Genomic DNA, 25,863 nt, shown 5'->3' on the forward strand with positions numbered 1-25,863 from the left:
TGTAGCGTATTCTCCTGTGTCCAGTTCTTGTGTTTCTCCATTGCTGCAAGGAAGACACTTCTAAGGTTAACTGAAAAGGCAGCTGGTGGAATGAAATTTTGCACGGTGGAAAGGGAAGCATGTTATCAAAAGGCACTGCAGGAATGGAGGTGGATGTAGTGGGGAGTGCCTAATAGTGCGAGCACAGCTTGACAGGTAGAATGGTCCAGCAGGAAATGGATTATGTAGGGCCTAACTCTGTGAATTGCAGGATTTTCTTTGTAATAGTAAGTGGAAATGGGGAATGTTCAGCAGGGGTTAGGACTGAGCCCTGACTGTTAAAATTAACTCTTTAAACAAGTTAAATAATTGGAAGACTTGCAAGATTGCATCTTTGTTTTTTCTTCCACTCATTTGAATTGTTGATGTGTTATTCAGTTTCCTGCAAAGTAACTTCAGCGAGTTTTCAGAGATTTCAATAAATGCTAGTTCTGCTTTCCAGACATGCACTTATTAAATGCTTTTGTCTCCAAAACATTTGCAATACCTTGTTGTCTATGCATTGCTCATGTTACTACCTTTTTTTAACAGAGTTCAGCTTCTACCTGCTGCAGGGATTTAAAAAAAAAAAAAGGCAAGCAAAAAGGTATTTTCAGAGTTGTATAGAACGTTCCTAGATAAAGTGCAGGGAAAATAAGCACAGAAAACCTTCCTTCCCTGCCTGTGCACAGAGGAAGAGCTCATGCTGACTTGCTTGATTGTTTTCCTTGTCTTTTTAGCTGTAGCATGTGACAGTGAAACAACAGCTTTGTGTTGTTTTTAATACACTCCTCCCTGGTATCACTGGTCTTGTGGGTGAACTGATTTTGGGACTGCACCCTACAGGCCACGGCCTGTGCAGAGAGGAGCAGGGTATGAAGATGGGCTGCACCCTGCTGTTGTCAGCTCGCAGCCAGACACCCCCCAGCAGATGCTTTGTATTCACTTATGGAAGCAAAAGCAGCTGGAAAGGTTTTTTTTTTTCACTTGTTTGGAGATTTTTCCAGCATAAGATTATTTCTTGGTGACATAGAGGCAGCATAGCTGAATGCATGCAGGCTCTGCTGGGAAGCTCTCCTGCTTGCTGGCCCTGGGTGTGTAGATGGGGGCATGGGGAGCACTGACTGTCGCTGTATGGCTGCTGAGTCACAGAACTGTAGGGGTTGGAAGGGACCTCTGAGGACCATCTAGTCCAATCCCCCTGCTGAAGCAGGGTCACCTAAAGCAGGTTGCACAGGACCTTGTCAAGGTGGGTCTTTCCACAACCTCCCTGGGCAGCCTGTTCCAGGGCTCCGTCACCCTCAGAGTAAAGAAGTTCTTCCTCATGTTCAGCTGGAACTTCCTGTGCTTCAGTTTGTGCCCATTGCCCCTTGTCCTGTTGCTGGGCACCACTGAGAAGAGTCTGGCCCCGTCCTCCTGACACCTACCCTTCAGATATTTATAAGGTCCCCTCTTAGCCTTCACCAGGCTAAACAACAAGCCCAGCTCCCTCAGCCTCTCTTCGTAGGAGAGATGCTCCAGTCCCCTCATCATCCTCGTATCCCTCTGCTGGACTCTCTCCGGTAGCCTCCTCATCTTTTTTGAACTGGGGAGCCCAGAACTGGACAGAGTACTCCAGATGAGGCCTCACTAGGGCAGTGTAGAGGGGAAGGAGAACCTCCCTCGACCTACTGTCCACACTCTTCTTAATGCATGCCAGGATGCCATTGGCCGCCTTGGCAGCCAGGGCACACTGCTGGCTCATGGTCAACCTGTCGTCCACCAGGACACCCAGGTCCCTCTCCGCAGAGCTGCTGTCCAGCAGGTCCACCCCAAGCCTGTACTGGTGCATGGGGTTGTTCCTCCCCAGGTGCAGGACCCTGCACTTGCCCTTGTTGAACTTCATCAGGTTCTTCTCTGCCCTTCTCCAGCCTATCCAAGTCCAGGCTACTGGAATTGCTCCTTGCAGGCGAAGCAGCTTGGGCAGACAGTAAATCCTTTAGACTGTTGTGATTTTGGCCTGATGTTCTTTTTCTTTGCTAAAATGAGTGTAGCCGCTTTTTTGTTTGTTTTTCTACATGAGAAATTGGTTTGCACGTACTTTTCTTGAGTATGGAGATCGTTGGCTTCTGTTGTTTGATCTAATAACTTTACTTGCTGAAGAGGCACCTGCCATAGTGCCCGTGGTACTTTTTCACTTAGCAAGTGAAGTAATAGTGGGGCTTCGTGTGCTTTTGAGGGCTGTGTGTTGTCAAGGACTGCCATGGTGTTCAGCCCAGGGAGAGTAGTCTGTGGGGAAGAAGCGCCCCTGCTTGCTGACTTCATCCTCTTATATATAAGAATTCACTCCTATAAAGCAAGCAAATTGCAGAGGACCAAGTTAAACTTGTCTTGCTCTTAGTAACATTTTTGTCTTGCTCCTGGTGACCACCAGGAACGGGGAGATGCACATGCTGGTAACTACATAGCACCTCTTGGATGTCTGATGGCATGGACCAGTGAGCAGCATGTGTGGCTACGTGGGGTGGGCCCTGGAATTGGGATAAGTCTTTGACTTCAGCCTAGAAGGAGGCCAAGGTAGTTTTGTCCTCACAAAGCTGATCACTTGTACAGTTACCATATGGTGATTACCTCCAACCTTTTGCCTTGACATTGCCAGCTGAGGACAGCTTTGTTAGTATTTAATGTACCCCTGTCCCTTGCAGGTGCAAAAAAAAGAAAAGGCCAAATTAGTGGAGATTGTGCACTTAAATGTCAAAGGAAGTTACTAGTCTCAGCTGCTTGTATTTATTTGATGGTAAGCTCTTGCTTTCCCACTGTGGCGGTGTCACAGAGGTAGAAGGGCGTTGGCTGTGCGTTGCTTGCTCTGAGTGTGGCGGGCAGTTCTGCCGGTCCCTCCATCCTGCTACAATTCATGTGTCACCGCAGCTACTCTGCTGCCAGACCTGTGTGCAACTCCCTCTGTTTAATCTGCATTCAGAGCCTTCTCCAAGGCAGTTATTTTGCCACTGAACAAAAAATAAAGATGGTGTTTACTGGACTTACAGTTTGCCCGAAGTCCCCTTTTCAGAACAATGTTATTAGTATGTATTTAAATGGTAGAAGCAGGGTTTGTGTGCCTGGTGCCCTGACTGACCTGAATTTTGGGAAGCAAAATCAGAGACAAAATATTGTAATCTCTTCAACTGTGACCATTTCAGGAGAGTTTCTTTTCACAGGCACTGTTGAAGACCAGATAGACAGTGCACAGCAACCTTTTGGTTTGGAAGTTACAGCTATTACTGGGCTTTGAGAAATGTGGGCACCCAGAAGCTACGGGGGAGCCAGGGGTCCGTGAGCTGTGCTGTAAGGGCTTTATTCTGTGCCTCTTGTTAAGCACCTGCAAGTCCAGTGCAAGCTTCACTTTCCAGCACCCAAGGATCGTGTGTACTTATCTTAGAGCAGAATGCAGCTTGCAATGAACTTTTTCATTTGTCCTGCACCTCCCTGTACCTTTGGGACAAACTCATTTCTGCTGCAAACATGCTGAGAAGTCTGTCTGGGGATGACTCGGTGTGTGCGTAATAAAAAGGCTAAAAGGAGTAAATGCTGTGAACTGTGGCTTCAGCCCTCTCTCTGAGTTCTGGCCTTCAGGATGAAAGGCTGCCTGATGAAACACCACCTCCTGACCTGTTCCAGCATCTATCCTAGTGCATGGTTCCTGGGCCCCGTTGACTTGCTACTGAATTTCTTCACGGTGTCTGATGTATTTATCTCCTTAGTGCTCTGTGAGGGGCAGTGCTGCTGATGTCCCCAGGAGCGGGTCGGTGCTGCACAGGGGAGCTCGGTCTGCTCTGGCTGACACCAGCAGTCCCTGGTGAAATAAGGGTTTAAATCTGGGCTCCCAGTAGATTAGTGCCCGAACTGCGCATCTTCCTTGCTGTGCTTCCAAATCCAGCTTTCACAGCACCGCAGATGTTTAATTACTCCTTAGTTGTTGAGGACCTCAGTAATTGTCTGGAAAATTCCTGAAAGTAAAAAGTATCTTTAAGCTATTTAAAAAAAAGTGCTTTGTTTGGTTAGTCACTTCTCCAAGCCTCAGGGCCTTCGCTACCTCTTCCTTAACAGCCTCTTGGGGGTGATGGCAAGTTAGGAGTGCGTTTTGGGGACTGTTTTAGCTTACACTGTCCCTCAGGCCCTTGTGATGTACAGGAGGGTGCAAGCATCCTGCTGTTGGGTGGTGGAATGGGTGATGTTGAAAATGTATAGTTTTTAACACGAGACAGTGCTGTTTTGAGGGGAAACATGGTATTGTAAGCATGTTTCTGAACTCTTCTTCAGTGGGTGGTAACGGAGAGTCATTTGATTTAGGCTCAAAGACTCAGAGTAGTAAAACAGGTAAATGTCTCTTAGTGTAGACATATGTTCCTGAAACATACATATGTCCTGAGATGTTTTTTGTCTATAATAAATACTAAATAGTGTACTAGCTGAACAACTTTTTAATATGCTGTTTTCCTGACAGAGTAAGCTCTTCGTCTCTTATATTTCTTGACTGTAAAGGTGGGGAAACTCTTATATATATACACACACACACTTGGTTTTTCTTTCTGAAAGTGTTTGTTGAGACAGCTGTGGTGTTAAAAATGGTAGGAAGCTTTTGATTGCTGTTACAGTGCTGCTTTTAATCTTTTTCTGGAGGTTAGTGTAGAAAAGCAACATATTCCTTACAATGTAGCCACGTTTCACTTAACGTGGTGGCATTTTGACCTCTGATTTGCTGTGGATTGCTGATTTGTTGTATTGAGGTTCCTCCCGAGGCTCCAAATGAGGGTGGCTGATGAGACGTCATTGGGGAAGGAGAGTGACTGAAGCCCTACAGTAGTGTTAATTACTGCCTGGAGCAACTCAAGAGATGACAGAGAGGAGCTGGCCATGTTCCTGAAATGTTACTGTTGTAGCTCAGTTTCTGTGCAACTAACATAAGGAGAACATAGTCCTCTTTACACAAGATTTCATTGTTTACACCTAATTAGGAGAATCATGCTAAAATGACAGTTTATTTTCATATTTACTTTTCATTTTCCTGTTCTTGAATTGCTTTAGATTTCTGACATGTCTTTTAAGGCTTTTAAAATGTAAGCACTCGTGTCAAAGGAAAAGAATGTGTTATTGTTGTATGTTGTTGTTTTCCTATTAGGGCCATGTGAAATATTTCTGGCAATACATTACAAATATATTGGGGTGGTCCTCTGTGCTCAGTAGTGGTGATTTGTGCTGTTTGTTTTCAGAGGAATTTCATCCTTAATTTCTCTTTTCTTCAGTAGTAGTTGAATATCAACTGTGCTCAGATATCCTGAAGATCCAATGGAACAGAGATCCCCAAATAGCGATGTCATTATTTATGCTGTTAAAAATAAGAGTCCTTGTTTGGTGTCCGCTAGCTGTACCAAATCGTGAGAAGTCGTCATGTTCACTGAGGTGCTGACAGGATGAAGGCTCAATTTTTATTTTGGAAGAAAAATTTCTGGTAAAAAAACCACATTGAGGCCATATATTTGGAATAGTTTGTTGGGAATAAATGCCATAGTCTCCATTTAGGGCTGATCCATTTAACACATACGGCATGTTCCATGCTAATCAAAGGCTGTAGATATTTTTGCTGCTCTTCAGCTCACTGCTGAAGTCTTTCTCCTGGTGATGCACTGAAGCAAACCTGTGACCTGCTTGAGGGCCCCCTCTTAGTGCTTTTGGAAGACTGTAAGAGGGTATGATATTATTCTCTGATTGCATCTGCATCCTTGCTGTAGGTAGTGTTTCATTCTGACTGCTTGTGACTGTTGGCCAAGGGGAGATAGAATTTGCTTAGGTAGTGCTCTGTCCTGCCTCAAACAGTTCTCGGCTCCTGATGAACTGAGATGTTCTCATACTTCTTCAGTGAATGTGCTGGGCAGCAATAGGAAGGTCTCAGTCCTCCCCACGGTTATTGATATTTTTTTTTATGCAAATGCACAAGTATTGATAACATCTGTTTTGCATCCATAATCACAACAGTTATTTCCAGGTACAGGTTATGAGTTTGCTTTTGCAAAATTGTCATATATACAATATAAAATTGAAAATTCCTGATGGAGGCATTTTTGTTTAAATGTGAACGGGGACTTTAAAACTTGTAGACTTTCATGGGAATGCCTGCTGTAAGTAACTGGTTGTCCTTTGCAGCGTTTCTATACTGTTCATTCAGGGTGCCTGCCTGGTGTCCTCCACGAAGGTGCCTTGTTATTATAGGGCAAGTTATTTTAAAGTTGTGTTGCCAACTCCTGCAGCTTAATCATGAAGACTTTTAGTCTTACTGCCTATGGGCGAGAAACACAAAAGTATTGTATTTTTTTAACTTGGTGCAGAAAATATTTAAAACTGATTTGAAAAAAGTTGAAAACTTAAGAGGTGAAAAAAGATGCCTCTATAAAGGCTGAAATTAAAATGAGATTTTCTTTGGAGGATACATACTGTTGTTTTAGAGATTTTGTTTTGGTGGCACTGAACAAGAGCAGGGCTCTTGACATCGGGAAGCTCAGTATTTCCTGCCTGTTCCCAGCTTGGGAATGTGCTGGCTTTCTGCTGTGAAGAGGTGGGGATACATAATGTTTATGTAGGCTGCTGTTCCTTTTATTTACATTTGCCAAGGAAACTGAGGTACCAGAATGTTAACATGTATAATATTGTAGTCAAAATAATATATTTTGTTGTTTAAAGTTGGAAGAGGAGCATGTTTTATACTAAGCAATCCTGGAGACCCAAGTGGGAGTTCCCAGTGTTTAGCAGAGATGGGAGCAGGTTTTAGAATGAACTTGGAAATGTATAGCTATATCAGGATTTATGTTTTAATGGTGGAGTAGTTCAACAGGGAATTTCTTGTTGTAAAGACCTTTTTTAATTAGAAGAGCTCCCTTATTCTCAGTATAGTTCCTGCCCAGGTTTTAACATGCTGGGCCATATCTTCGTATTGAAAGATATGCAACACTCACTTCCGTTCTGATCTGCTCAAGGAGGAGTGAGAACATAGAGATGTGTATCATTGGGTGCTGTTTCTATTGATGTATCTACCTTAATAATGCAGGATTTTCAGAATTTTAGTGGCTTTAATATAGTCTCTGTTGGTGTCGCTCTTACGGCTCAAAATGACCTTTAAAAATGGTTTTGTTATAAAGAGAATAATAGAAGCTAAAGATGTGGATGTTATCTACCTTGACTTCAGCAAGGCTTTCGACACAGTCTCCCATGATATCCTCCTAGGGAAGCTGAGGAAGTGTGGGCTGGATGAGTGGTCGGTGAAGTGGATAGAGAACTGGCTGAATGGCAGAACTCAGAGGGTTGGCATCAGCGGCGCTGAGTCTAGTTGGAGGCTGGTGACAAGTGGTGTCCCCCAGGGGTCAGTACTGGGCCCAGTCTTGTTTAACTTCTTCATCAACGACCTGGATGAAGAGTTAGAATGTACCCTCAGCAAGTTTGCTGATGACACCAAACTGGGAGGTGTGGTAGATACACCAGAAGGCTGTGCTGCCATTCAGCATGACCTGGACAGGCTGGAAAGCTGGGCAGAGAGGAACCTGATGAGGTTCAACAAGGGCAAGTGCAGGGTCCTGCACCTGGGGAGGAACAACCTCATGCACCAGTACAGGCTTGGGGTGGACCTGCTGGAGAGCAGCTCTGCGGAGAGGGACCTGGGTGTCCTGGTGGACAACAGGTTAACCATGAGCCAGCAGTGTGCCCTGGCTGCCAAGAAAGCCAATGGGATCCTGGGGTGCATCAAGAAGAGTGTGGCCAGTAGGACGAGGGAGGTTCTCCTTCCCCTCTACACTGCCCTGGTGAGGCCTCATCTGGAGTACTGTGTCCAGTTCTGGGCTCCCCAGTTCAAGAAAGATGAAGAGCTACTGGAGAGAGTCCAGCGGAGGGCTACAAGGATGGTGAGGGGACTGGAGCATCTCCCCTACGAGGAGAGGTTGAGGGAACTGGGCTTGTTCAGCCTGAAGAAGAGAAGGCTGCGAGGGGACCTTATAAATGCCTACAAATATCTGAAGGGTGGGTGTCAGGAGGATGGGGCCAAGCTCTTTTCAGTGGTGCCCAGTGACAGGACAAGGGGCAATGGGCACAAACTGAGGCACAGGAAGTTCCGTCTGAACATGAGGAAGAACTTCTTCCCTCTGAGGGTGACGGAGCACTGGAACAGGCTGCCCAGGGAGGTTGTGGAGTCTCCTTCTCTGGAGATATTCAAGACCCGCCTGGACAAGATCCTGTGCAGCCTACTGTAGGTGACCCTGCTTCAGCAGGGGGGTGGGACTAGATGACCCACAGAGGTCCCTTCCAACCCCTACTATTCTGTGATTCTGTGATTCTGTAATTGCTTGTGAATGTTGTTGGATCACTATATTTGCACTGGAATTAATGCAAGTATGTAAGGCAGGGTGTTTTGATCCTGTGCTGTTGATTCGTATGTGCAAAGGCATGCGTACACTTGTGTATGTTTCCTATGCATTAATCTGTGATCTACCTCTGAAGCTACTATGGATTTGAAGAATATATACTTTTTTCCAGTTGCACAGATGTTTGAATGCTTGTTTCAATTGCCTTTTTTTTTTCTGAGGTCTCCTTGGTGACTTTGGAGGCCTTGCGTTAAAGGGGATGAAATGCTAACCAAACTCTTCATGCAAAGCAGTTATTTAGAAGAGTCTGTTTCTTTTATCAAATTGTGTAAATGAGGAGGAGGCCAAAGGAAAAGACTGTGGCCAGAGCAGAAGAAAAACATCAGCTTACTGTAGAAGAGGGTAAGTAACTAAAATATTTATTTCTACTAGGTTGGAGAACAACATATGTTAGGCAGGCTTGACTTTTTCCAAGCATAAACTGCACTGTGACATGCTCTGCTACACACAACAACAAACACTCCCTAAAGCAGAACATCAGATGGAGCATCCAGTGAGCACAGGGTAGTGGATGCAGGATGGTGTTTGTTTAAAGAGAAGCTGGCATTTGTCAGAAGCTGTGGCAAATATGCCATTAGTTTTTATTTTCTACACAACCTGTGAGATATCAGACATGTTCTAATGAGATTCTGAAATATCAAGCTTATAAATATTGATAGGGAAAGCTTGTTTCTTATCCATGGAGAAAGATTGCATTTTGCAATTATACAGCTTCACTCATGTGAACTGTATTGCAATTTGTTCTTCTGTCTCCTTCACAGGAGAAACTGTTCAGAGCTACAGTTCAATCCCTGTTCTCAATCAACCCTCTTTTGCCACCTGTATTTTGTAGTTGATAAGATGTTTAAAATTGCCTGGTATTCGGAGGGTACCCAACAGGGAGACTTCAAAGGTTACGTGTAAAACTTACAAGATGGCAGTTGTTGTTTTCTATTAGAAGAATGTGAAAGATAGTCACAATTTGTAATTTTAAAGAAAATTGTGTATTTTTAACCAAAGCTTCTAAAAAAAAAAACATTAATTTTTTTACAATAATTCTTTATGGAGGGGTTTTATGAATAAACTCTGCAATAGCCTTATGGGATAAGTAACGGAAAATTCCAGATATTACATGTTACTGTGCAAAACTGGGCTGTAACCCGGTAGTGTGCTATGGTTCTTGTGTCAATTGCAGTGAAAACATTCAAGACTTTGCATCAGTCTTCAGTTCATCACAGTAAAACTCACCAGAAACTTTCAGGCCTTATTTAACTTCGGACTTAAAAGCAAAACACAACAAAAAAACCGAATCACAGAATGTTATGGGTTGGAAGGGACCTCTGGGGGTCATCTAGTCCAATCCCCCTGCTGAAGCAGGGTCACCCAGAGCAGGCTGCACAGGACCTTGTCCAGGTGGGCCTTGAGTATCTCCAGAGGAGGAGACTCCACAACCTCCCTGAGCAGCCTGTTCCAGGGCTCCATCGCCCTCAGAGGGAAGAAGTTGTTCTTCATGTTCAGGTGGATCTTCCTATGCTTCAGTTTGTGCCCATTGCTTCTTGTCCTGTCGCTGGGCACCACTGGAAAGAGTCTGGCCCCATCCTCCTGACACCCACCCTTAAGATATTTATAAGCATTTATGAGGTTTTATCTCAGCCTTCTCTTCTTCAGGCTGAACAAGCCCAGTTCCCTCAGCCTCTCCTCATAGGAGAGATACTCCAGTCCCCTCCTCATCCTAGTAGCCCTCTGCTGGACTCTTTCCAGTAGCTCCTCATCTTTCTTGAAGTGGGGAGCCCAGAACTGGACAGAGTACTCCAGATGGGGCCTCACCGAAACCAACACGAACCTCACATTTCCTGGTTAATAGCCCTGCTGGTGATATTTCATCAGATGGGCTTAATTTTGAAGTCTGTCAATATCAGAATTAGACCACCTTTTATTACCGAGGTGTAAGTATCTCTCCGTAAGTCTGACTGGTCATTGATTTGCAGGCAATACGCGACTGCAGAGATTGCTTTTCATTCTTTCAGCCTTCACTGAGATATTTTCACTCCTGCATCTAAACTAACGTCTGCTGTGAACGATGCCTGATGGGTACATAGCCTCTTGTAAGCTGCGTAAGCCGTGTACATAATCTTATGCTGCTTGTTTAGTATCCTCAAAGCTGAAGACAAAGCTTTTGAATCTGATGTGAAATAAAAGATATATCGAGCAAATGCTTCCTGAGAAGAGTGACCTCAGCTGCTTACATATAAACCTAGACAGGGAGACTGAGCTTTGCATTCCCTGGTTTGAAACGTACACTGTAAAACTGTATAACAGCAAAATGGGTTGTAAGACACCTCGCACAGAGAGGGATGTTTGTAGGGGCACGGAGGGCTGTTCGAGCTGGCTGCTGCTTGCCTGTCTGCAGTGCTGTCCCTGGGCTTTGATCCTGCCAAGCGCTGGGCAGCGAGGTCTGCGTGCTCCTGTGTTGTACCCTGAGCATTGCTCGGGACCCTGCTCCTCTGCCCTGCTGTGCTTGCCTGTCTTGGTGTTTTTCTTCTCCCCTGTGTGGAAACCCTATTGCTGTTTATCTGAGGGGCCCCTTTCAAGGGTCCTTGACAACGCCATCACGGGGACCGACTACCCTTTCAAGACAGAACAGAAAGGGGAGAATCCAGTGGCTTTTCCGAGGTACTGCTTTACTCTGCCAGCCTCGGGCTTCTCGCTGGTATCCCACAGTTGATTGTATTGTCAAATCTGTTGGTCATAATTTTCTATGATTATGACTCCAGTCTTTGTTCTCTAGATAGAGAGCAGGGACAGGCCACACAGTGAATAGATCAAAGCTGCTTTAATAGTACACTTTTTGTCAAATGTACATACCCATAGCAGAGCTGTATTCAAACTGAATGCCGTTAAGCTGTGATTAGTACCCAGCGAGAGCATGTAAATACGTAAGATACTAAAGTAAAATTACGTTCTGAAGTCTTGCCCTCAGAATTATGCAGGCATTGATTTTCAGTATATATTGCAGTTCCTTCATGCAGAACTGTAATGTATTTACTTACTATCTGGTAGAAGGGCTTGTGAAATTACCTGCTTCTGGGAGCATGAATCCATGTCAGTAACTAGCCAAAATCAAACACAAGCGAAAATCCAGATCTCTCAGAGTGCCTGAAGCTGTAAGGTCCTAGGTTGTGATCTGGCGAAAGAAGCAGGGTTGTCCCAGCTGAGCACTTGTGTTTGAGCCCCTGTAGAAAGAAGTACCTTGCTGGAGACGGGGGTGGCTCTTCAGGTGCCTTTCTTTCCTTGGATGATAGCATTGAGACTAAACAACACGTTCTTCTGGTTGCTCTGCCTGGAGCCTTTTCTGCAGGCAAAGTGAGCAGCTTTGTGTACCTGCCAGGAGTGGATATCACAGCCATGTTGCAGAGGGAAAAATCCTCATGGAAGGAATGAGGCAGAGGAAGATGAGACTTGCCTCTCTGATTTAGCAGAGTGTATCTGCGGGGTCACTGAAATATGAGGTGAAGTTAAAGCAACACGAACTTAGAAATTGTTGTTGTGACGTGCAAACTGTGCTGATAAATGTACTGTGAGGGAGAAACCTGTGGTGCATGGGAGCTCCTCTGGGCTTTGAGCCAGCCAAAAGTCATATGGCTGTGGCAGGTACCGTGCTGAAGCTGTGCTAATAAATTCTGACAAGAGGCTGAAAAAATGTTTTTTGGCAAGAATCTAGAGAACTTGGATTCAGAGGTGCGTGGATGTGACTGTATATGTTTTGGCCCCCTTGGACCTATGCTGTATCAAGTGGACATTCTCTGGATATTTTGCTGGGTGCTGGTGTATCAGTCTGGGGTGAGCTGTCTCCTGGAATAGTTTTCCTACCACTGTGCAAGGCAGCACAGGGTGATGGAACAGCCGTGTGGCAAGAGGTTTTGCACGCTTTTGGCTTATTGAACTGGCACAGTAGGTCTTGCAAGAACAGATACTTTATCCTTTGTGTATAGTGAAATTGGTTCTCTGTGCAATTAAATACAAATACAACATTCTTCATTTTCTCTTTTTTGGTTTGTTTTGGAAATTGCATGCTATGTGTGTCTGTCATTTCTTCATTCCCTCTATCCCCAGTCCAGTTGCGTTTCACTGGTGGCTGTGGTCACCTGCTAGATGTCACTTCAAGGATGTGTTCCCCACTGTGAACTGTCCTTCATGGAAGTAATGGTTCTTTATGTAAATGACTTCAGTATCAGGCCCAAGACACTTAAGAAGCCTTCGTATTCACTGGATGAATGTGCTGTGAAGAGTAGTTAGCTTGAATTTAGAGTAAACTTAAGTCTCCTTGAACTAAATATGTGTAAAAGTTACTTTTAGCTTTTGATAGAGAAAAGACCCTGATGTTTGGTCACAGATGTAAAACTCATCAATGTTTCAGGCCAGTGCTGTGGCTTGTGGTGGTATAGATAAATGTCGAATGTGAAGCTCCACTCAGTGCAAAGCAGCAGTGGTGTGAAGTTGTCTGTACTTTAGAAGTCACTTGGTATAAAGAGAGCTTTGCCAGCAGCAGGCTCTGATAACACTGACTGCAGTCTTTGGATGTTCCCCTAATGCGCTGCAGCATGTGTGGAAGAGTTAATCCTTTAGAACGTGTGAAATGTTAGTAGAATATGTGAAGTGTTAGTAGAATATCTGTAGTGAGTGTTTCCTGTTGATATTAAGGGGGTGTGACTAGGGCCGAATATGTACTAAAGCAGATAATACGACCTCATCAGCGAAGGTTGCAAACATAGATTTTTTTTCATTGAAATGCGATGTTATGGTGTGCCTCAAGGACACATGCAGATGTGTTCTCTAGGCACTTACCTGTGAAGATTTTTCACAAGTTGATGTATTGGCTACCTATCATTTGTTCAATGACAATTTGTGTGTAGAAAGAGAGGAACTTGAACAGCCCTGGGCGGTGCTTTTAATATAATTCAAAATTAGAAGGACCACATTTTTCATAATTAGGGAGAAAAGCAGGAACAGCTGACTCTTTGTTATTAAAGAATAGCTGAATATTGCTGGCAGATATGTGAATGTGAATATGAATTATGCTTTGGGATTGTTAGTAATAAGGTAGTGAATCTTTCTTGTTAACACAGGAGATATTTTCCTAGAATTCTTTGCATACTTGCAGTGCAGTTGCTGTATTCTAGCACAAGAAAAATTAACATTGTTAATATCACTGTAAACTGTAACTTGCTAGAAAAATATGGGGAGAAAAATTCCTGAGTTCTGATTGATTATAGTAGAATACAAATGGAATAGACAGATCATCTGCTTATTTTTGGTATTATTAACAGTGCAGCACATGAAGGCAAGCACAAGGGAATGGAAAAATCAATGTAACAATAACTGCTACTGAAATTGGGTGGCAAAGTTGTTGGACAGTAAGGAAGGAGAGGGAAAAATAGTTCATGGGTTGAATGGTTCCCTAAGGAATGGCATCCTTAGTGAGGTCTTTCCAACCTTTCTGCTTAGGAGGTAAAGCTGCATGGTCTTGAATTTCAAGATTAAACTGCTACTACTTGGTTTAAATAGCAAAAAAAAAAAATTTGAAATCCCCTAATGACTGAGCAGACCACACTTCAAAGCTGTTTCCTGATGGAGCTTCCTGGTATCGTGTCTGTGCTGGATCTGAGAGCAGTTTAAATATTCTTGAATACCTAGCTCAGATGTGGAGTAGAAGAGCTGCAGTGTGCTGGAAGAGAGCTGAACTCCTGCTGCTGGTGGAGAGTGAGAGAGGGTGTGCACAGACGCAGAGTGGGTTTCCTGGTCCATGCCATATAGTAAAGCTGTCATGAACAGTTTCTTATGCTGATTTAGAGTTCATCAGTGACTTTTGCATTAGCAAAACACCGTTTTGTCCACTGTGCCTCTGCCTGTTACTTCTTGCTGCCCAGGATCTGGATCTGTCTCCTCCATGGGTTTTCACGAAGAGTGTTGCTCAGCCAAAGGTCAGTTCTCCACCAGCCACTTCAAAATTGCATTGTGTGGCTTGAGTGGGATGAAGCATGTTTTGCAGATAGGTGATTTTGAGAGGACAACCTTGCTGGCTAGTACAGGGTGTTTCACTTGCTAACGCAGTATCCGTTAGGTGTTTGTGCTCTGTCTGCTCTGATGCTGAAAAGTCCCATGTGATGATTTTTTGGTTGCATCTCCTGAGAGGGTTTGACTTGCTGCTTTTCCTGTCGGAGCATTCCTGCTATGGGAATAAGCCATCCATAAGCCATCAGATGGGAATGTCCATTAAGGATGCTCCTAACGTAGCACAAGGAGCATGCATGTTCTCTGCTGCCTCACGGCCAGTTTCAGAATCATGAGGACTGCTGTTATCCAGGTGAAGCTGTTGTGAAGCAGAATTACATTTTTGGTGTTTACGTTCTTATGTTGAACTGTTTTTAAAATTTTGTGTCATTACTGAGATGCCATCATTAAGCATAATAATTACTTTTATAATCTCAATTCACTGCATACTGCAGGCCAAAGTGTGTACTAAAAGTACGTTTTAAGTTCTTGTTTAATCCTGTTTATCAAGCAACAGTTTTGTAGATGGATAATACAGCTGAGAAAAATATTACAGTTGCACTGGCTGCTGGGGTGAGTTGTGCAGCACAATGTGCTTCGTGTGCATAGGAGGAGTGGGTGAGGTTGGAAAATATACCTGTGCCATGCTGAAGCAATGAGTCTGTAATCTGGATACTTTGAGGCAGTTAATTTTCACTCCTGCTTTCCAATTATTGATACTGAGGCTTTGATCAGATGTGTTTTCTGATTATGTCTAACCAATTACTTAGCATGTATTTGACTATTTACAGCACATAAATAATAAGTGGGCCTGCATCACTTTATGCTTAGATAGGGATAGGAAAGGGAAAACAGCTTTGTGAAAGAGGGACTCGTATCTGATGGATTTGGGTGGTACAAGAAAGGGATAAAATATCCTTTCTCAAAAATGAGATGTACAAAAGAGGGCGAGATCATTTTAAGAGGAGCTTGTGGCCATGTTCATTTGTGGGTTGCTGCTGCAACTGGTCCGTGCGATGGTATAATTTTGGTAGTGATGTATAGGTTTAACCAACCTCTGGCTTGAAGAAGAGAGTGCAACTAGACTGGCATGGGGATGTTCTCAGCAGAAGCTGACATAGCTGCTGACTGGAGCAACAGCTGAGATCGGCTGGTTTTACATTTATACTGAAGGCACATGTTTTTTTGTCAATGCCGTTTGATTTGCACGGTGACTAGGATGCTGTCCAGGACTGGCACGGACGCGCTTTGTCTGTAAGCGCTGCCAAGCTCCTGTGTGTGCATGGGAGAGGAGGAAGGCTTGCTCTGTGTGTTGGGGAGGCTCTGCCCGTGGGGCCCATCAGTGTGCCCGTCTGCAGCGCAGCCCTTGCTATGGTTCCTGGTTGGAGCAGCCGAGCACTGTTGTGTGCAAGTAGGGAGCAAGGGCTCCTGCTATGATGTTCTGGAGGACTTCAGCAAGGTGCATAGCTCAGGTGGAGACCTAGGAAGGGTTGTGGACCGCTGTTTGGGTAAAACCAAGTGGATGACAGCTCACTTCTGTGGCTGAAGCCCGAGGGTGGGAAGTGATGGGAGCACTGTGGGGTGGGAGGGGGAGTAGCCTGCCAAAGTTGCAACATGGTGAGAGGCACTGGTGGGGATCACGCTGTTCAGAGCAAGGAGCAAGCTACAGCTGCTAGAGCTGTGGTCCATTTAGAGGGTTTCCTGATTTTGCTCAAATAGGCTGTATTAGAAGGGAAAATGAGTCAGGGCACTCTGAGGGGAAACTAAGTCAGCCTCGCACAAACCCAAGGGGAGAGATTGTGTGGATACTACTGTCTCCTGTGCCTTCAGGTTATTCGAATTATTAACATGGCTTCATCTTTAGCATGTTGGAGAAAAACAACCCCTTTAGCAAATCTTATTTTCTTTTTTTTTCCTCCCTTAACTAGATGTTTTGAGTTTGTATTGCTCATCCTTCTGTTAATTTTCACTGATAAGAGGAATAAAACGGCTTGGTCTGGCCTGAGGCCGTGCTGTATATATGCAGGCTTGCTGCAGCGCACTTGCCATCTTAAAGCTTGCTTGCAGTGCTGTTAGCAAAAGTATTCTCTGGGTGTGTCATTCCCTTTCACAAACAACAATTCCTTGCTTTGGTTTATCCATGAATGTGAAGGGTTTCTTCTTGCCTTTTAATTTGGAAGAAAGCTATTTTCCTTTCATATTGCTAAAATCACGCCCTCTTTGTCTCTGCAGAGCTGTGTCCCGCTCAGATGGGAGTTGACAATCCTTGCTACCTTGCTGGCTTTTGATATAAATAGATTTTGAAAAGGTGAGGCAGGTTCAGCAGCTGGAGATAAGGACAGTGAAGAGAACTCAGCCAGGATGAAATGATGATGTTGCATGACTGAGAATTTCTTGCTGAAGCAGTTATTGGCTGTGAGATGGTGACAGTTGACAAGTGTTGCACGGCATCTCTTATAGAGATTTCCTAGAGATCTTTGGACAGGTTTGACTTCGCTTTTCACTACCCGTTTTTAGGTACAGAAAATTTGAAAATGGAGAAGGGGAATAATCATACTGTTATAACTTTTTTTTTTCCCCCCTGAATACTGTTAATGAACTGCTATATTAATTTCACTAGAAGGAGAAACAAGTAATTGGCTTGGGCAGCCTTACAGCTTTAATGCTATTTTCTGATGCTGGCCTTGTGAAATCTGAAATTATCATTTAGGTTTATATTAATATGTGACAATTCTGTCTTGATGACTTTGCATTGATAGTATAGCATCTATGAACGAGCTGGAAGGATAAAATGGAGGGTGCATCTGGTCATTACAGGAGACTAGTAATATAAGTGAACATGTACATGTTGTCTTTCATTTCGGATCTGTTGCGGAGCATAAATACTTCCCCACAGGTCTTATTTTCCATTTAGCGCAGCAGTCTGTGGCCAAAAGAGGATGCCTAGGGAAAGAATACATGGAACAAAGCAAATATACTTTAGTCTTCTGCCTATTGCAAATACTCTCAGCAATCAACAGTTTAAGATTTTTGACCCTCTGGGAATACAGATGTTCCCCTATATCTTAAGGAACCTGACATACTAAATCATGCTTTGGTTCCCTGTAAAATGATTATGCTGGGGAGTGAGCCATGCAATTAGAAAATGGGCTCTGAGAAGGGATATTAGAAGTTGCAGTATTCTTAGTCAAAGCTTGGGGAAGGAGACTAGTGTTTTAGCAGATGGGGATGACAGATAAACAATAGGTGAGATCTATGAGAAATGAAAAAACTTAGAAGCATCTGTTAAGAGACTGATAATAAATAATGTGCCATTTGCCTGTTCAGATTCAGTATAGACCTGCAAGTATGCTGTTTTCTCTGCTCATGGCTGTTACATAGCTGATAATGCTACTAGACTCAGTATCATGTATATCTGTGCTGAATATTCATTTTTTTGTGTATGAATGAATTTTCTAAGTTGTTAGAATGATGGATTATACTCAGTACAGATGGGACTGGTGTTGGCCAGGGTCTCCTCTCATTAGCTCAGTGAGGAAATTCCCATTGATTTCAGCAGCAGCACGCTTATGCCAGTGCTGGAGGGCCTTTGAAAGCTGACTTTGGCCCATGGCCACTTGCAGGGCAAAGGTAGGCTTTTGTGCCAAGGCAGCAGCATGTAAAGTATTTGCAGTGTTTGTGGATGAGGCATGGGTGCAAAAATACAAACCCTCAATCCTTGGTAATGTCGTAATGTCATTTTTCACCCGTGACACTGGAATTTGGCACAGTTTCATCCTCCACAAACGTTACTGCAAGTGCATGGCATCACACAACTGGGAATGTTAGTTACCGCTTGTAGTGTGCAAAGTGTTAGTGACAGTAAGTTCTGTTTTTCTAATTCATTAAAAAACCCCCAAAGCTTTGTGACATATAATGCTGTCCAGAAACTCTGTTCTGTCTTGAAAACAGCACGGTCTAAAAAGAGCAGAGGAAATGAACTGCTTGGGAACTTGCTAATGACAGCACTGTGTGGTCTTCATCCATCTCTTGCTCTGTGTAGCTACTCTGTACTAAATCTGCATGTCTAAACCAGTCAAGATCTGTAACAAACTCCCCAGAACCCAGGAGCATTAAGATATGTAGTTCTTGGTTTAAGGTCTTGATTTAGCTGTTTCATTGGTTAGGTACGAACTGTGAACTTCTGTACACCTTAATCCAGAGGTACCGATATCTAAGAGTGTTGATTCGAGTCCCCTTTTCTGTTAGAACCATGAAGTTAGAGTAATGGAATATTTTGCTTCATGCATTTTTGTCTTAGGGGGCTGTGGTTAGACAGTCTCCTCTGGCTGCAGTCTTAGGTTCTCAGAGAGTAGGGATGGGAACTGTTTAATTGGCTTTTGCTGCAGATCCCAAACCCTTTCTTCCTGACACTCACTGAGATTCCATTTTAGAAATGTCTTTACTGGATGATGTGTGTTATGTTTGAGGTCTCATGGCTGAGACCAAGGCATAGTTTAAATATTCCATAGTTTAAATATTCTGTGGATCACATCAGTCTAGGAGTTCCTGGCTGAGACTTTGCTCTGTCAAATTCTGTCTTGTACAGGCAAGCATCTGAAAAAAATTGGTACAGAGAAGGACAGAAAACGTAGTCAGGTCTTTCCTGCTTTCTGCTCCTCTTCTCGCTCTGCTGATTTAAGAGAGGGGTATGTGACCCAGCACTATCTACAGTTGTCTAGAAGAATGTGGATTCTGTTTCCTGTAGTCCATTCTATTTCAGCCAATGAAGATGACGTTTTTTTTTTTGGAAGAAGTCAAATTAACCTAAATGGGGTGGGTATTCTTGAAGTGACAGCCATCTCATTTAGGTGGTAGTTAACTGGTTCTTTACAAGCTCATTGAAGTTTGTCAGCGCTGGTTCTGCTCTTGATTTTGTTCCCAGACATTTGACTCATCTGGTATTTAAGTGGGCATGTGATCCTGAGTGATGGAGCCACTGAATTCTCACAATTCAGAGTTGACTCTGAACAAAGAGCTGTATTTCTTTCAGCAATGATGAAAGAATTCGTTTCCTGTGGGAGATCAGATATCTTTGCAGAGCTCAGTTTGGATTTTCCAGTATGTCAGGTGTTTGTGCAACAAAATGTAAGATAAAAAGGTGTCTTTATAGATTGCCTAGGTTATTCTGTAATTTGCTTTTGGAGGAGGGAAATATTTGGTGGAATATAAGACGTGCTGAGTTAGTAAAGAATCAGAAGCTCGTATCTCTCTTTCCCAGCCTTTTGCATTCCAGATACCTGAGCATGGGCTGAATAGATGAAACCCAGAGCTTATAACTCAATGCCGTCATTTAAGCTCATAGAAGCACATTCCAAAAATACACTGAAAAATAAAGCTGTTCAGCTGGTCTTTTCTAGCAGCAGAAAACGAGGCTTCCTCTGATATAGCACTAGTTATTGTGTAGTGATTTACTAAGCATTTTAAGAATCCATTTATTCAGGGCTAGAGTTATACATTTTGGTGCTGAGCAGCATCTTGTTTTGTTGAATCCAGGCATTGCTGACAGTGGGGGGGTACTTAGAGACTGCATGATTAATTCAGTGGTGTTATGTTAACAGTAAATATTTTTGCTCCAGCATTCATAGGGAAGGTCCTATACATGTATATTGCTAATTCTGGTAATAATTTTTATTAATTAGCTGGTCAGTGGTGATATGTCTTTCCCAGTTTACCTGAGCTGGAACCTTTTACAAGCTACTCTTACTGTCATCCGTGAAACCCTTCTATCTGCCACTTGCTGTGTTTCAGTGAATCACTCCACTGAGGAGATTGCTCCACACCTCTGCTTCTTAGCAAATTGCCTTCTGAGCCCTAGCACGGAAATGCAATTGGTTATGCTTCATTATCTCATTCAATAGAAATTCACTCTTCAGAAGACTGCAATTAAGTTTCCTCTTTGTCTGAAAGGCACAGAATTTAACTGCAGTCTTGTTGGTCTTCTCTGAAGCAGGGGGAGGAGGAGAAGGCAGAAAAACACTGAACCAAACCAGAGACAGCACACTTTGACAGACTGGTTTTTATTCAGTATCTTTGCTTTCCTCTGTGTAACTTGGATCTGGAAGCCGAGAGCGCTGTGGACGAGATGGCTTGCCTGACAGTGTGGGAGGCAGACCAGGCTGGCCATCACAGCCCAGCCTGCAGCCACCACGCTTTGGTGGCTTTAGGCCACTCGGTTGTCTTCAAGGCCTGGTGCTTTGACCAGCGTGACTCCCGCTGCTCATACCACCTGCAAACTCTGTGTTTGTCAAGCAGATCCCTTGTATTTATCGTGCTTTAACTTTATTAGAGGGGCTATATAGGTATTACGTCTTCTGTTCAGTAAGCATAAAGGTCTGGCCATAAGGTACAGAAGTAGTTCAGGCAGTCATAACTGGAGGTATGTATTATTGCCCAAATGCAGGGTATATGGTTTATTGACAGTAAAAGAAATCCCTACTTTACTATCCCTGAATCCTTTTCCTGTCTTAAGATGAGCTAAATGCACGACAGGGACTTCTAGCCTTAATTTCTGATGATTTAACTCCTGGTGAGACAAGGGCTGTGACTAGTAGTGGAAGGAATGACTTGGTGGTAGGAATATTTGGCCAATCCTTTTTTTTTTTTTTGTAGACTGTGGAAGATAGAGCAGGAGATGACTTAAGTTCTGTGCAAAACCAGTGCTGCTGTTCTGCAAAAGTCCAAAATCTGGATCTGTAAGTTTTAGCTGCTCCCTGTCCCAACTGCTGTCCCTCCTAGTTCTCTTTTTAGGTCTGCCTGCGGTTCCTGGGCTTGCTGAGTTATATTTCATGCCACTGTTGTGAGCTCAGTGGATTTTTTCCAAGTGATGGCTTAATTTTTTTTCTCTGCGCTGCATAGTCCTGCCAGAGTGTCCTGCAGCAAAATGTGTTTCAGGTATGAGCTCTCACCAGTGCCTCTAGGAATAGGTCACTGCTTTGTTTCTCATCTATAAAAGGGAAGCAGTAGCTTCTTCTGTCTCATGCGATATAGGAATAGAAAGTTCATTTGTAGCTATGGGATGCTGGAACTCTAGAGACACAAGGCTCTCCAGGTTTTTAGGAGAGCTGTAGATGTTTATTGTCCAAGGCATTTCCTTTCCCTACTGCTTTTTTTCTGTAGGACTGTCCTGTAAAAATCATGCATTAGTCTACTCTTTGGACAGAGAAAAAAACTGTTGTTTTTCAGGGAGGAAAACAGCGTGAAGAACAGCCCTCTTACTTAAGCACCGTGGCTATTAGCTTTTGTTGGATGAAGATGAATAGTAGCTTGTACTTCCCAGCTGTAATAAGAATAAACATTTTTCCTAGGCTGTTTTTTATGTTCTGGCGATTCTACCAAGATGTAATATAATGTGGTGGCCTCACTTTTTCTTAAACAACCTTCCCAAATCCCACCAAATGACGACATATTAATGGCTCTGCCCATTTTGTGTGGCTGACGAGAGGTGAAGCTCCAGGAAACTGCAGTATGCTTCCTTCCACATTCCCACCACGTTCACATGGGCTCAGGTGTAACGCTGCACTGCCCACTGATGCCAGTTTTCTCTCTGATCTCCTCTTCTCATCCTCTCTAAGGTGGGAGCTGAGCTGTGGAGCTCTCTGTCCAGCTCATGACTTTGTAGATAGGTGAAGCTGGGCACAACTGATTTGCCCAATAAAAGCAAACTGAGTCATTGCTGTCAGAGGTAAGATTCAGAAGCAAGGAACAGAAATACAGCTTGATGGTGGGATGAAAGATGTGAAGGTGATTTCTAAAAGCTCCTAGGAAGCTGTGTTCAATGGGGCCCAGAGCTGGAGGAGTCATCTCGCTGTGATGGTGGTATCAGGCTGGTGGCCAGTCACCAGTGAGGTTCCCAGGGCTCAATTTTAGGGCCAGTGCTCTTTAATGTTTTCATAAATAATCTGGATGCAGACATTGAATATACATTGAGTAAGTTTGCTGACAACACTCAACTAGGAGGAGCTGTGGACTCCCTTGAGCGTAGAGAGGCATTACAGACATCTGGACAGACTAGAGAGCTGGGCATACCAACTGTATGAAATTTAACAAGAGCAAGTGTCAGATTCTCGGCCTTGGATGGGGTAATCCTGGTTATATACAAATTAGGGGACAGGAGGCTGGAGAGCGGCCCCATGAAAAAAGATCTGGGGGGTTGGGTTGATGGCAAGTTGAATATGAGTCAGTGTGCCCTGGCAGCCAAAAGAGCCAACTGTGTCCTAGTGTGCATCAAGCACAGCGTGGCTAGCTGGTTGAGGGAGGAGATTGTCCCATGCTACACTATACTGGTGCGGCCCCCCCTCGAGTCCTGTGTGCAGTTTTGGGTGCCTCAATATAAGGAGGAGACGAAACTATTAGAGTGTGTCCGGAAGAGCACAGTCGACATGGTGAAAGGCCTCAAGGGCAAGACTTCTGAGGTGTGGTTGAGGTCACTTGGCTTGTTCAGCTTGGAGAGGAGAAGGCTGAGGGGGGACCTCATTGCAGTCTACACCTTCCTCAAGGTGAGCAGTGGAGGGGGGAGCTGCTGATCTGCCCTCTCTTGTGACCAGCAACAGGACATGAGGAAATGGAATGAAGCTGTGTCAGGGGAAGTTCAGACTGGACATTAGGAAAAGGCTCTTCATTGGGAGGGTGGCTGGTCACTGGAACAGCCTCTCCAGGGAAGTGGTCATGGCACCAAGCCTGTTAGAGTTCAAGGAGTGTCTGGACGATGCTCTTAGTCATATGGTTTAGTTTTAGGTAGTCCTGTGAGGAGCAGGAAGTTGGACTTGATGATCCTTATGGGTCCCTTCCAGCATGAGATCTGCTATGATTTCCTTGCTAGCGGTGTCCTTGCTGAAGTTCAGGTTTGGCAGAGTAGCAGTCAACTACTTTGTCGTCGGCGTATTTAGATCATGTTAGTTATTACTGTACAAGACAGCAATGATATTACCTGACAGATTATATCACTGCTAAGTGGTTTCCTTTAGACTTGGCTTTTCTCAGTTAGCCTTTTGTAGCCACCTCAGGTTGTGACATACCTTTAGATCCCTGGGAAAAAGATCTCTGCTGTAATAATCCCTTTCCCTCTTACATGACCAGTTTCCACTGCTAGAAGCGCTGTCTCCCTGAAGATGGAATGTGTCAGATGTGAATTTCTCAGTTCAGACCTCTTCCCTAGTGAAACAGCAAAAGCACTTTTTTTCCTTGCAAGGTTGTGTGTGTACGTCAGCATTAAGTGGTGTCTCTTGCTTATCTTAGTTTATCTACTCCAGAGGTTCTCCCACTATTTGCTTTGTGCCTCTGTGGCTAGACAAGCTAGCAAAGCTCTTCCACTGAACCTTGGAGCCCCAAGCGTATGGTGAGCCCCAGCCATCTATAGCTGTCAGTCTGAATGTCTTGCTCCTTGCTGCAGTCTTTCCTTTTTACCTGACCCTTTCACAGGTGAGGATCTGAATAGGGAGAGAACTTCTGAAGTACTCAGATTCTTAATTTTAGTTGACTTGAAAGGGAGTTAGATGTCTGTATCTAATGCAGCACTGTGACATGACTTATTCAGTGCTTTGCAAAGATCCGTGTTGGAGCAGGACATGTCACCTGGAGTCCTGCATCCGGCTCTGGAGCCCCCAGCACAAAGAGGACATGCACCTGTTGGAGCAGGTCCAAAGGAGGGCGACAAAAATTATCAGAGTGCTGGAGCACCTCTCCTATGAGGAATGGCTGAGAGACTTGGGGCTGTTCAGCCTGGAGAAGAGCAGACTGCAGGTAGACCTGATTGCAGCCTTTCAGTATCTGAAGGGGCCTATAGGAAAGAAGGGAAAATCTTTTTAGCAAGGCTTGTTGTGATAGGACAAGGAGTAATGGCTTTTAACCTAAGGGAGGGTAGATTTAGACTAGATACAAGGAAGACATTTTTTACAGTGGGGGTGGTGAAACACTGGAATGGGTTTCCCACAGAGGTGGTTGATGCCCATCCCTGGAAACATTCAAGGCCAGGCTGGACAGGCGTCCGAGCAACCTGGTCTAGTTGAAGATGTCTCTGCTCACTGCAGGGGGTTTGGGCTAGATGACCTCTAAAGGTCCTTTCCAATGCAAAGTATTCTGTGATTAAGCAAGTCCTGACTGGTGGCTTCGCGGTGGATCATTCTCCTCTCTAAAGAGACTACTCAGTCGTGCAGGCTGTCTCTGGCCATTGATGAGCTATTTTCTGTACTGACTTTGCTTGTTCTTGCAGAGCCAATTTTTGACTGTCTGGTACAGTTTATGCTACTGCTTGCCCTCTGCCCTCCTTAAATGGCTGCTGCATCAGGCTTATGGAGGGGGGTTGGAAAGCTCTTTTATCTCGTATTGTGCTGTATTGTAAAACAGAGTGCTTCAGAATTCAGATAGAGCATGAACAGGTAGTCTTGCATGCAAAGCTCAACCATGTAACATCCCCATTGTGGAGAGCCAGGTTAAAGGGAGTTCGCTCTTAAGATGTGAGTGATAACTTGGGACATTTTCTAACAGCATTTTCCTTGCTCTGCCATTAGATTCCTCTGGATTTTTCTTTTGTTGACAGCATGCCCCTGGCTCTCATCACCTGCCTGCTTTCATTAACATGTCTTTATTTCTTTTTCTAGATTGCCAGTAAAGATCACAAAAATATAGTCTGTTTTTTGGCAGATTTCTTGCCTTACCCTAGTGTGCTCTTCCCTGACAGATTGGGGCTTTATCTTGTGATGCTATCCTTTTTTTTAATAATGTTGCAGGCAACTGTCAGTAATCTTATGTCCCAGCTGTTTTTGGTTTTGAGAGACATTGTGCAGAAACCAAATATATTCCAGCTGCTTCTGTAATAATAAACAAGTACTTTTGTGACTAGCAGAACTAATGAAAACTCATTTCCTATGGCTTTGTGCCTCATGGTTGATTGGCTTTTTAACTAAATTATTCTAAAGCTACAGTAGCAAGGTAGAGCTTTACAAGACATCAGAGAATTCACAAAAAGTAGGGATAAGTTGGAGAGAGAGAATATTTTGGTGTGGGAGGAGCTTTAACTGAGTTTATAACTAAGAGTGAGCTCTGGAAGATTTGTAGCAGCATTAAAAAAAGTGAATCAGGTGGCATTTCTCATGTCTAATAACTGCAAAGTCTGAGATGCTTTTTCTGCTATTGGGGCACTCAAAATAACTCTTTCCTATGAAGGTTTCTTGATGATTAATAAAGGCTGAGCTTGCACTGGTGTCTTACCCTCTCTATTCACCATAACATCTTTTTTTCCTCTACTGAATTGTTTATCTTTCATGAAATTTGAGGGATTTGGTGATCTTGAAGACCTCTGTCCAAGTGGGTTGCCCTCAAGGGTAGGTTTACATGC

General features: G+C 43.9%; 1 long non-coding RNA gene across 1 annotated transcript in view; it reads right to left on the reverse strand.

Annotated features, from left to right (window-relative positions):
* Nucleotides 1-11,252: 11,252 nt before the first annotated feature.
* Nucleotides 11,253-25,863, reverse strand: part of LOC142363142 (uncharacterized) — a 35,546-nt gene continuing 20,935 nt past the window's right edge. Inside the window, exon 4 of the long non-coding RNA XR_012765524.1 lies at nt 11,253-17,432. This is a non-coding gene — a long non-coding RNA (uncharacterized LOC142363142). The remainder of the gene's footprint in view (nt 17,433-25,863) is intronic.

This window comes from Opisthocomus hoazin, chromosome 14 (genome assembly GCF_030867145.1).
Source record: "Opisthocomus hoazin isolate bOpiHoa1 chromosome 14, bOpiHoa1.hap1, whole genome shotgun sequence".
Classification (NCBI taxonomy): Eukaryota; Metazoa; Chordata; class Aves; order Opisthocomiformes; family Opisthocomidae; genus Opisthocomus; species Opisthocomus hoazin.